Raw genomic sequence first — 12,369 nt, 5'->3', positions numbered from 1 at the left:
TTCTTTATTTGAATTCAGATTGATAGTGAAATATTTTAAAGCAAACTATTTGTGGTTTCTTTTCTTTTTAAACTTTTTTTTTTTTATCATTTAAAATCCAATATTGCACAGAGTGTGATTATCCCTTTCCACAAATATTTGCCATAACTTTGGAGTTAAGTTGCACTATTTTAGAAGCAGAAGGCAAATAAAAATGCAGTGAACCAAGTCAGGAGATCCTGCATTCTGATGGACTGTATAGCTATGGAAAAAGCACTTAACCTCACAGGGCCTCATTTTTCCTGTTTATAGAAGAAAAGAACTGGACTCTTGTTTCGTTGTTTAGTTGCCCAGTCGTGTCTGACTCTTTCCTGACCCCATGGTCTGTAGCCCTCCAGGCTCCTCTGTCCATGGGATTTCCCAGGCAAGAATGCTGGAGTGGGTTGCTATTTCCTTCTCCAGGGGGTCTTCCCAGGTCAGGGATTGAACCTGCATCTCCTGCACTGGCAGGCGGATTCTTGACCACTGAGCCCCCGGGTTTTTAATGTCTCTTCCAGTCCAAGCTATCCTGTTTCCATATAGGTGACTAAGATGTGTAGGACTCTTATCTAGACCCACGGCTAATTCAAATGGCATTTACATGTGAGTGATTCCCCACTCTTTATCTCTAGCCGAACCTCTCTCTGGAAAGCATGTACCAAAGTATTAATTTGCTGTGTCCATTTGGATGGTGAGTGGGCATCTCTGATTTAATGAGGCCAAAGCAGAATTCCCAGTCCACCCCACTGACCTCCAGATGAGCTTTCCCAAATCAGTGAGATGACTTTACTGCCCACCAAATTGCTCATGCCAGAAATCTAGGATTTATCTCTAGTTAGCTGTCCTTCCCCACTCACACCCAGCTGCTGGCAAGTTCTGTTGACTCTCCCTTCGAATGCAGTCCTGGATCTCTCCGTTTCTGCTCATCTCCTTGCCCCACTGCTGCCATCCCGGCCCTCACCACGCTCTCCTGGACCACGGCAATCACAGCCCAACTTGTTTTTCTACTTTCAATCTTGCCTCTCTGCAAATTGCTTCTTTCCACACAAAAGCTAAAGTGAGCTTTTAAAACTATAAATCAGACCCTGTTCCTCTCCTCCTGAAAGCTTTTCAGTAGCCTCTTATCAAGTTTAAGATAAATCTGAACTCCTTACTCTGACTTATAAAACGCTCAGGGATCTGGTGAGTCCCTGTCCACCGCCTCCTTTCTTTCACTTTCAACTTCCCCCATGTCACTCGGGTCATGCTGACCTTCTTTCTTTTTCTCGAACCATTAGTCAGGGTTCTCCAGAAAGAATCAATAGCTTCTTTATATTTATATACATGAAGAGATTTATCGTAAGGAATTGACTCACATGATTATAAAGGCTGAGAAGTCCCACGATCTAGCATCTGCCACTGGAAACCCAGGAGACCCACTGGTATGGGCGGCAGCCTGGCTCTGAACTCCTGAGCACCAAGAAAGCTGATAATACGAGTTCAGGGCATCCCTCAAATTTGAAGGCCTAAGAACCAGGAACGATGATGATAAATCCCAGTCCTAGGAAAAGAGCCAGCTCATTGGAAAAGCCCCTGATGCTGGGAAAGATGGAAGGCAAAAGGAGAAGGGGACGGCAGAGGATGAGATGGTTGGACGGCATCACTGACTCAATAGATGTGAATCTGAGCAAACTCCGGGAGATACTGGAGGACAGAGGAGCCTGGCGTGCTGTGCTCCGTGGGGTCGCAAAGAGTTGGACAGGACTCAGCAACTGAACAACAGCAAAGGCCAAGAGAAGACCATTGGCCTAGATCAAGCAGTCAAGCAGAGAGTAAATTCTCCCTTCCTCCAGCGTTTTCTTCTAGCCAGGCCCTCAGTGGATTGAGTGATGCCCACTCACACTGGCGAGGTCAGTCTTGTTTACTCAGTCTACAGGTTCAAACGCTAACCTCACCTGGAAACACCTTCACAGACACACCCAGAAATCACGCTGAAACGCCTATCTGAGCAACCACATATACCATGACGCAGCTGAGCTGACATAACATTAACCATCACGTGTGTCAGCCTCATTCCTCTCGTAGGGCCCTTGTGCTAGGTCTGCCTTTTGCCTCAAATGCTTTTGCATCATTGCATGGCCGATTCCTTCTTGTCATTCAGTCACCTTGAGAGTCACCTTCTTCCAGAAAACATCCTTCCCTGATCATTCAATGTAAAGTATCCCCCTAATTACTGTTTATCATCGGTTTTAATAATCATTAGAACACACTCATGAATATCTGATAGTTTCCCTGCTATCTAGTAGTTTATTTTTTTTGCTGTCTTTCCCTCATAAAAATGCAAGTTCTATGAGTACGGAGGCCTGATCTTGACCACCAAGACAGCCTCAGCAGCAGAACGGCACTGACAAGGTCTCAAACACTTGTTGAATGAATGGTGAATGGAGGAAATCCTTCAGACCCTTCAGAACGCTGGAGGATGTTACCCAGGTGGTGATGCTTGGCCCCTTAGATATGTTCTCACAAATAGCTCTCTCTGTGATTTTGGAAAGAAGATTCTGCCTTACACACCCATTATAAATGCCTGGATATCTCTTAAGGATTTACCTAACAGAAGTGGTCACAAAAGGTGATACAGCTGTTACAAGCTCCATATGAGGTACCATATGATCGAAAACCAAGAGGAAAATAAACAGTAAAAATAGGCCTATAGGTAACCTAGACAATGGAAACAGCAGATAAGAGCTTTAAAATAACTATGAAAGATAGATAAGAAAAGATAGATACTTTTATTAGAGACTTGAAATCTATTTTAAAAGAATAAAATAAAAATTTTAGAATTGAAAAGCATGCTATCTGATATTAAGAGTCCCTTAAATGGGTTTAATAGTGGATCAGATAAGAAGTTAGTGACTGAAAAACAAGATAATAGAAAATGTTGAACTGAAGCACAGACAAAAGAATGAAGAAAAAAAGAAAAAGAGGGTAAAAGATATATGAGATACAGTGAAAAGCTCTAACATGTAGGTGATCAGAGACCTGGAGAGGAAGGGGATAGGATAGAAGCAATATTTGAGGAGCATTAGCCAAACATTGGAGAAGGCACTGGCACCCCACTCCAGTGCTCTTGCCTGGAGAATCCCGTGGACCAAGGAGCCTGGTGGGCTGCGGTCCATGGGGTCGCTAAGAGTTGGACACGACTGAGCGACTTCACTTTCACTTTTCACTTTCATGGACTGGAGAAGGCACTGGCACCCCACTCCAGTGCTCTTGCCTGGAGAATCCCAGGGACAGCGGAGCCTGGGGTCTGCCATCTATGGGGTCGCTAGGAGTCGGACACGACTGAGCGACTTCACTTTCACTTTTCACTTTCATTCATTGGAGAAGGAAATGGCAGCCCACTCCAGTGTTCTTGCCTGGAGAATCCCAGGGACGGCGGAGCCTGGGGTCTGCCGTCTATGGGGTCGCACGCACAGAGTCGGACACGACTGAAGCGACTTAGCAGCAGCAGCCAAACATTTGCCAAAACTGATGCAGACCATCAACCTACAGATTCCAGAAGGTCACGGAACCCATGTAAGACAGACACAAAGAAGTCACACTAGGAGCGTCATAGTGAACTGCTGAGAACCAAAGTCAAAGGGAGAAGACACGAGGATCAGGCAGAACTGTGCCGCTCATGATGAGGTTGTAGAAGCCCTAAATAACCCAGACACTGAGAAGTTTGTCTCTGAATACTGTAGAACACAGTGTGAATCCACTTTAGTTAAAGCTATCCTATAATTTCATTCACTATAATATGTCTGAGAACTACATTTTTATACTGCCACACATTGGACCCATTGTTATTGGCTACTACGCAATGTATTTTTTTCAGTCATTCATTCATTCGCTTACTCATCCACTTAACATTCCTGCAGATATTTATTCGAGCCCCTTCTGTGTGCCAGCCCCTGGGTCATGCTCTTGAGATGCGGTAGCGATCAAGAGGAACGCAGTTGTTACCTTCTGGGCACTGCTCCAAATGCTTTTAAAAAATTATCCCATTTATTCTTCCCATCCATTCTACAAAAAATGCCCATTTTACACATGTAGAAATGCAAATGCAGAGATATTAAGTGAGTTGTGCACAGTTACAGAGCCTGTAATCGATGGAGCGGTGATTCACACCCAAATGTATCAGATGTCAAAGCTCACATTCTCTCTTCTGAACCATGTTGGCCCCATGCAAAACACTCACGTATCCCTTCTGTTTATCTAAGCCCTACGGATCCGGACAAGTACAACGGAAATCCTTCCCGCTCTACGAAATCACGTCTGATTAAGACACTGACTCTCTTTATCCATACCACACAAACTAGCACCAAACTCTACGCTGTCTTGCTGAAAAGTACAACATGTAAGTTTGGGAGCAGGGATGCGGTCTTAAGTTTTTCTGGTTTCCTCTGTACCTAGCCAATGCTGAGAATCATGGTATGTTTGCAACTTAATTGGACTCCACAAATTTCATCCATTTATTCAAACTTCTGGATTAAGAGTGAACCAAAGGAAGAGGGAAAATATTTTGATGACAAGGATCTTTTTCACCCTATGAGGCCCACAATGCCTTGCAATAGTGCCCATATTTTATATGCCCCTGTTTATGTATGTTATTGCCTCGTGGTCTCAAAGGAGTGTGAGAGCCACAAAAAGTCAAGAACCATTCAAAGCAGTCCTAGTGGTCCACACCTGAATGACCCATCTCAAGTTGCTCCCCATCTTCCTTTTTATCTAGAAAATCAGAATTTACATTTTATAAGGCATCACAGGTCACTTCCCCCGTGACACCCATCCTTGGGGCCTGGCAGAGAAAAAGTGCCTATGTCCACTTTGGAACAACAACAGGGTTCAGTCCTAATCATTCCGAGGCAATTATGAGAAGCAAGACATGCACCACTACATTTCTGACAGGCTTTTACAATCCACTTTTATTATTCAGCTCTTACTAAAATGCTAATCCCCTGGGAGGGAAAAAAAAAAATCTCTCTATGAGTGCTTTAGCACAAACAAACTTCTTAAAGGAAATGTGAAATAAAACCACGCTGACATCGTTTCAGATAACAGTGGAAGGGACGACCAGAGCCCCTGCCTGCCTCTGAGAAGGGGGGAGAGAGAACAGGAGCCCGTGGAAAGCAGGCTGAGCTGAGCTGGGAGGGGGGAAGGCGAGGGGGCGCGTCTTCCTAAACCCACGAGCCTGTGACGGGAGTAAGGGCGAGCCCGGAGAGGCGAGGCCCAGACTTCCTGACGACCTGCCTCTTGGGCTGATGCCCCGGCAATGACTTGAAGAGCAATGTTACAGCATGTCCGCCCCAGTAAACGAATGGCCCTTTTTTGACATTAGCAAAAGCAAATCCATAGGATCTAGCCTATGTAACCATCAGCCAATAAAAACAGAAAGCACATCATGGGGTACTTGTTCAGTGGTCCAGTGGCTAAGGCTCCACGCTCCCAACACAAGGGCCTGGCTTCGATCCCTGGTCAGGGAACAGAGTCCCACATCCTGCAACTAAGGCACCTGCATCCTGCAACTAAGACCTGGTGCAGCCTATATATATTTATTTTTAAATACATTTTATATATATAAACATTACATATTTATGGGTTATATGTAATAAAGCACATCCTGGGATTACACACTATAACTACCGAGAAGTGATGCACTTTCTTCTTCTTAATCTTCTGTGGCAACACCAGTAGAGCTGCCCTTGGAATTTTGTTCTAGAAATTAAAATTATAGACCATATAGCACCCTAGATTACATCACTGGGATGGACTATGTCTGTGCTTCGGTTCTGACTTCCGCTAAGTTCTTACGAAAATGGAACACTACCCAAGGGAATAAATTTGGGGCTGTTTGTGTTACTAACTTTGTTTGAAATCTCATCTCCCCATTTTGTTTAGCAGCTATTCTGAAGAAGCATGCTAACTCACTTCAGTCATGTCCGACTCTTTTCGACCCCATGAACTGTAGCCCGCCAGGCTCCTCTGTCCATAGGCAAGAGTGCTGGAGTGGGAGGCTGTTTCTTCCTCCAGGGGATCTTCCTGACCCAGGGATCAAACCCACATCTCTTACATCTCCTGCATTGGCAGGCAGGTTCTTTACCACTAGCACAGCTGGGAAGGCCCAGATAATTCTGGTTAATCCAACAGGAGAAGTAGAGTGCCTATGTGCTGGGCGCAGAGATAACTTGCTGGGTCACTCAGTCGTGTCCGACTCTTTGTGACCCCGAGGACTGTAGCCCGCCAGGCTCCTCTGTCCATGGAATTCTCCAGGCAAGAATACTGGAGTGGGTTGTATTCCTTTCTCCAGGGATCTTCCTGGCCCAGGGATTGAACCTGGGTGCCCTGCATTGCAGACAGCTTCATTACCATCTGAGCCTCCAGGGAAGCCCCTGAACAGGTGAACAATTCCCACTTTCAGAGGGCATGAACCAGGGCACGTGAAGACAAGGAAGGGTGCTGGGGCTACAGTAAAGAAATGTTAAGGATTTGAAGCAGTGTTTGGCTCTTGGACCCAGGAGTGTCCAGGGCTGCCTGGTCTACCCTCTCTGCCTTCAACTGCAGCCCTGTGATGGATTGCTCGCCCCTCTGAGTCCTACAAAGGGGAGTCTAGGGATGATTTCCGAAGCTCATCTCTAGACCTCGGCCCTATGCCTATGTCCCTCTTCCCTCTAGATTGGTTCAAACGCCAAAGCTAGCGTTTCTCCAAAGCGGTGGTACAGTCCTCGCCCTCCCCACACCCCGGAAATGATAACTCGATTCTTGCGTTGTCTGTCTGTCCTGCTAAATTGCCTAGTAGCACGGGTCCTCTAAGAGAAGCTGCTCGAGCTCCCCCTGAAAGCGAGGGAGCCTTGTTTACCAGCGCGCTCTCAATTCGGACTGTCGGCCACACCTCTGGGCCCCTGTTGCTCTGCTGGGTCACGCGGGGCGTGGGAGCCCCCCTGCGATGGTGCCCGCTGCGCTGGGGGCCCCGCCAGCGCCCGTGACTGGGCGGCTCCGTTGGCCCCGTTCTGGGTCCTGATGCCCCCAGGCTGCCCTGTAAGAGCCCGAGATGCATCTCGCTGGTCCTGAGGTGCGATACGAAAAGCGCAGGTGTTCCTCACTCAGCCCCGTCCGCCCCTGCGAGCCGGGCACTGCTGCCGGCCGGGCCCCTCCGTCCACGGGCTTTTCCAGGCAAGAGAACTGGGGCGGGTTGCCATTTCCTCCTCCAGGCTTGTTAAACAGAAGATGCTTAAGACGCCCCTGCCCGAGATCTGGACTTGTTCTAGACTCTTGAACCTTCTAGAATCTGAAGATCGGCGTGGGGCTCACATCACACAGGTGGGTCAGTGGTTTCAGCCGTGGGGAGAGCGGGGGAAGGGGGGGTTCTCAGGGAAGAGTAAACCCGTCTCTCCTGAGAACAGGAAGAGAACAGAAAAAAGCAACAGAGAGAGCGTTCAGCGTCCGCGTCCTCTTTTCTTTCCCTCCCGCGGTTCCAGCTCGGACTCGGCTTACCGCCTGGGATGACTCACGTGGGTGGTGCAGGGAGGGCGCCCCGCAGACGTGACCCGGGAGGCCGCCGCGTTAGGGGCGCGGGCTGCCACGCTCACGTCCCCAAGGGGGTCCAGGGAGAGCCGCAGAGGAGGGGTCCGACCCCAGGGACGCGAATCGCAGCGCGCGCGGGGGTGACGAGGCGCTGGGCCGGGGCTGCGGGCAGGCGAAGGCGGGCTGCCCCAGGGATCCTGGGCCTCTTGGGCTCCGTGCACACTCTCACGACAGGCCACTGGGAAGCCTGTTTGAAAGAATGCTTGGTCACAAGTGCAGGAGCGCGGATTCAGCTTTGAAGGACACCCTCCTCCAGGGCCCAGTGGCATCTTTCTGAAACGTGGCCGGAGCCCCGCGTGAGGGCAGCGCTAGCCGAGGGACGTGGGCAGCGGTGCCCCGTCTTTCTGGCTCCCGTGGCAGGGGCTTGGGCCTTGGGATTGGCAGCAACCCCCGACCCACCCCGCCTGGTTCACTAGTAACTTGGCCTTGGCATAGCAGCTTGTCCTCTTTTCTAACGTTAACTCCTAAAATTCGCTGTTTGTTTCTTTGGCCGGGCCGGGTCTTAGCTGCGCACGGGGCGTCCTTCCCCGTGGTACGTGGGCTCTTCCGGGCAACTCGGGAGCGTCTCTCTAGCGGTGGCCGCAGGACTTGCTGCTTTCAGATCCGTGGCAAGCCCCCCAGCCGGGGATCAAATCCCCGCCCTCTCTATTGGAAGGTGGATTCTTAGCCACTGGACCACCCAGGAAGTCCCTAATTCTAATTTTTTAAAACTATATGCTGTTATTATAAAAATTCAAACACAAAAAGGAACTTTACTAAAATTATTAAGGACTTAAGATATGCAATTTCTCGTGCTTTGGAGGAATATAAAGAAGTAAGCGATGGACTCTTAAAGAGCAATTATTCAGCAAACTCTGTAAGCCATACATGTAAGCATGGAGATTACAAGGCTGTCTCTGGCATGTTTTGTGAGCTGCAAAAACAATAAAAAACTCCTTAGGAATGTTTTTCCAAGTGTGGCCTGTGGCCTCATCTATATTAGATTCACTGAGGGGTTTATTTAAAAATGCCTATTTCTAGTCCCAATCCCAGACCTCCTGAAACAGAACCTCTGGAAATGGGACCCTGGAAATTGTGTGATTAAAAAGCACTCCAGATGAATCTTTGTGCCACAGAGTTGAGAATCAACACCCTTGGAGTTTAAAAGAGAGAAAACACTTCCGTCCACAAGGTGACACGACCATCTCTGTGATGGTGAGACCTGGGAGATTCCCAGAAGGATGCTCCCAGGCCATTGTCCAGCAGCACCATTGCAGAACTGATCACAATGGAAAGTAACTTCCTTTTCCTTGCCTATCTTTCTGGTGGATAAAGAGCTCTCCAAGGAGAGACATTTGTCTTCTTTGCGGGAATCCAGTTGGCCCCCGGTTGGCTCTGAATAAATATTGGTTGAGCAAATGGATAATCATGTGTGATCTAAACAAACAAGTTTGAAGAGTCAAAGGATGGGGTTCTAGGAGGAGTAAGGGCATGGGCCAGATTTCAGCGACTGGAAAATCAAGGTCAGTACTTCCGCGTGGCAGAGGAGAAAGGTTAATTTCAGGGAACAAGTGGAGATAACTCGGGGGAACAAGTGGAGATAACATGAGAGAGATTACTGGGGTCCTGGAGTGTTCAGAGGGGATGTAAACTCTATGCTGTTTATTCTGTGAATGATGGGGGGGGGTCGCCAAAGATCAGGGGCCAGAAAGTGTTGGAACCAAAGTGGTATTTCAGGGTAAGTAATTATGTGGCTCTAGGGATTGGCTTGGTTGCTGGTAAAGGCAGGACTTGCTGAGATCTCACAGCTGTCTCTTCCGTTCAAGCCTCAGACCCATTCAGGGTCCCGACTCCCTGAGAAATCTTTGTTCTTCTTTCGCTCCCAGCTGCTTAGATCCCCAGGTCTGGTGGGCTTCTCCCATCTGCTCATCAGTGTGAGCATGACTGGGAAGCAGGGCGGGATGCTGGGGGCGGATCAAGAGGTGAGGGGCTTACCGGAGACAGAGGCCACGGGGACAGAGATGAGAGCCCATGCCGCAGAGCCGTTCCTGAGGCAGAATCTGTGGAATTCAGAGCCTGAATGTAGGGCAGGAAGGACGAGTGTGGTCAGGATCGTGCTGAGGTCTTTGGGTGCTGAACATGGGGATATAGAAGGAAGAGGTTTGGAGTGGGAGGGTAAATCACTCAGAATGGGAACATGGATATTGAGGTTGAGGTGACAGCAAAGTATCCCACATCGAGCAGATGATGAGCTTATTGGAGACAGAGGTGTGGAACTCAGGAGGGAGCTGGGTGCTGGTTATGGGGTGTTGGTGATCATTCTAAGGCACGGAAATGGATGTGATCACCCAGAGAGAGAGAGCAAGTGGAAAGAAAAGAGGAGGAAAAAAAGCCCATGATAGCACATCAGCATCAGGAAGCAGGCAGAGGTGGAAAAACTAGGAGGGACTGGCTGGAGAGGCGGGAGGAAAGCCAGCAGAAAGTAGAGCTTCGGAGAGCAAGCGTTCCCAGGAAACAAAGCAGCAGCGTCCCAGTGCAGGCGGGGGGTGAGCCGTGGGGGACGCTTTAGAGCGTTAGGGGCCCCCGTGGGAGCCAGGGTGACGGAGGCAAGGGCGGACGGCAGAGGACAGTGGCCCCCACGCTTTGCAGCCCTGTGATGGGATGCCCACCTTTCTCCCTGAGTAACGGGGACTATTACTCCAGACGACTGAACGCAAGGGGTTCAACAGGAAAGGTGGGGTGCCTTCCACCGAGACCTCCACCAACACCACCCCGCCCCCCAGTCTCTTCAACCCACCCTGCTCTCATCTGAGACTGAGCATTTGTTCCTTGGCTTATTTTCGTGGCTGCTCAGAGTAAGTGCAAGTGAAAGGCTTAATGATCTTTTTGCCTACTCATTTTATAAGAAATGATTCCACTTCCACATTTAACTTGCTGGGAGAATAATAGAAAAGACTTGCATTCCTGGTTTGCATCAGCAGAAATTCATATTTTCTCAATCTTTTAAGGAATCAGTTCTTTGCTCTTTGAGACAAAATGATCCAATCTCACACTGAAAGTTCCTCATTGCCAAGTTCAATGTCATCAAGAAGAGCCGGTGGATGAATTACAAGTGCGCTCCACAATGCGATTTCTACAAGACAAAGGGGAAGGCTGAGTAAGGAAGATGAGCGGAATATGGAAACTGTTTCTTCTCTGTTTAAAACAGCAGCAGCAAAAATGATGTTTTCTCTGTCCCTTTGAAGGTTTGTTTTATTTTTTGTTTCGGGCTAAAACTCTAATGCATTCCATTCTTTAATGTCACACACCCACACACAAAATTAACTACCCTGCCTATAGTACCAGAAACATGTATACAATACATACTTCATTTTATCCACACAGAAATGTATCTGAGATTAAATTTTCTTGCATTTCTGGTTGATTCACTTAGCAGCAGCAGCCAAGGTAACTAGTTAAATCCCCCATGGGAGCAACTGGCTTTTTCCGTGACCACAGACGGCCTGGTACCTAAGTGTGGTTATTATGAGGAGTGTGATGACAGTGAGGGCGCCTGCAAAGCCGGCACTGCGGTTCAGCACGCGATGGCCCGTCGGCTTGGCCGGCACCCACCAGGGAGACCGTGAGGTGGGCCCTGGTGTCCGTCCGCACAGGCCACGTCTAGCCGGTCTGATCAGACAGGGCGTTTATGCCCGGCTTGGCAGGTGGCCCCCAGCACTCCCCGGGTGGGCTGGAGGCGGGCCCAGCCACGCAGTGCGCAGCGTCCTGCGAAGCCTGCGGTCTCGCTGCAGAGGGGTCTGTTGATGAACCTGCCATGGACCCCAAAGACGCTGCATGGTGCCCTGTGGCTGCCACCGCTCCTGGGGCTGCGGCATTCTGCACCATCCCACTCCTTCACATCGGCGGCTGCAGGCGGAGCCCAGGTCATGCTGTCTTTGCCATTTTCAGTCTCCAGCAGGGGGTGGGCGCTGGGGGTGCGGTGGGGTGGCTTTGCCTCCAGAGGTTGGAGATTCCCCCAGCACAGGAAGGAGATCACGGCAGAGGCAGCTGAGAACAGTCGCAGATGTCATTCCCGCACTTGGGAACGGGGACCACGTCTTCACCTCCTCTGTGCCCAGCCCCCGCACCATGCCCCGCACACAGCGAGCCAGGAGCTCTTTCGATGATGAGGTGCTTTGCCAACAAACATTCAGGAGAGATGCACGCTTCACAGACTCCTGATAGCTTAGAGGCCCTTCCCAGGGGGCGCTAGTGGCAAAGAATCCAACTGCCAACTGCAGGAGACACAGGAGATGTGGGTTCGATGGCATGGCATCCCAGCCCAGTCTTCTTGCCTGAGAATCCTGTGGACAGAGGGGCCTGGTGGGCCACAGTCCATGGGGTTGGAAAGAGTGGGACACGACTGAGCGCACCTGCGGTTTTTTTCTCAGTAACTCAGCGAGTGGAGCACGCTGAGGACACATATGTCTCCATCTCTTAGAGCAGCGGCTGTTTCCCTGAACCTGCTGTAATGTGGCTACAGGATATTCATTGTCTCCACGTCAGCACCATTAGCAGAACTCACCATCGGAAGTGATTGCCCTTCGGAAATCTCCTTCTGACCCCCACGAGTACATCACAATTTGCGTGGTACAAGAAATAAGGTAAAAAAAGTAAGGAATAAAAATAAAGAAATAAAAGCCTCAGTCCCCTTCAGGTGAGAGAGAGAGAAGATCTCAGCATTTTAAGATGAATGTCTCAAAAACTGGAGCCTGGGTGGCCAGCAGAATA

This window comes from Odocoileus virginianus, chromosome 6 (genome assembly GCF_023699985.2).
Source record: "Odocoileus virginianus isolate 20LAN1187 ecotype Illinois chromosome 6, Ovbor_1.2, whole genome shotgun sequence".
Classification (NCBI taxonomy): domain Eukaryota; kingdom Metazoa; phylum Chordata; class Mammalia; order Artiodactyla; family Cervidae; genus Odocoileus; species Odocoileus virginianus.
Note: the sequence above shows the minus strand (reverse complement) of the source record.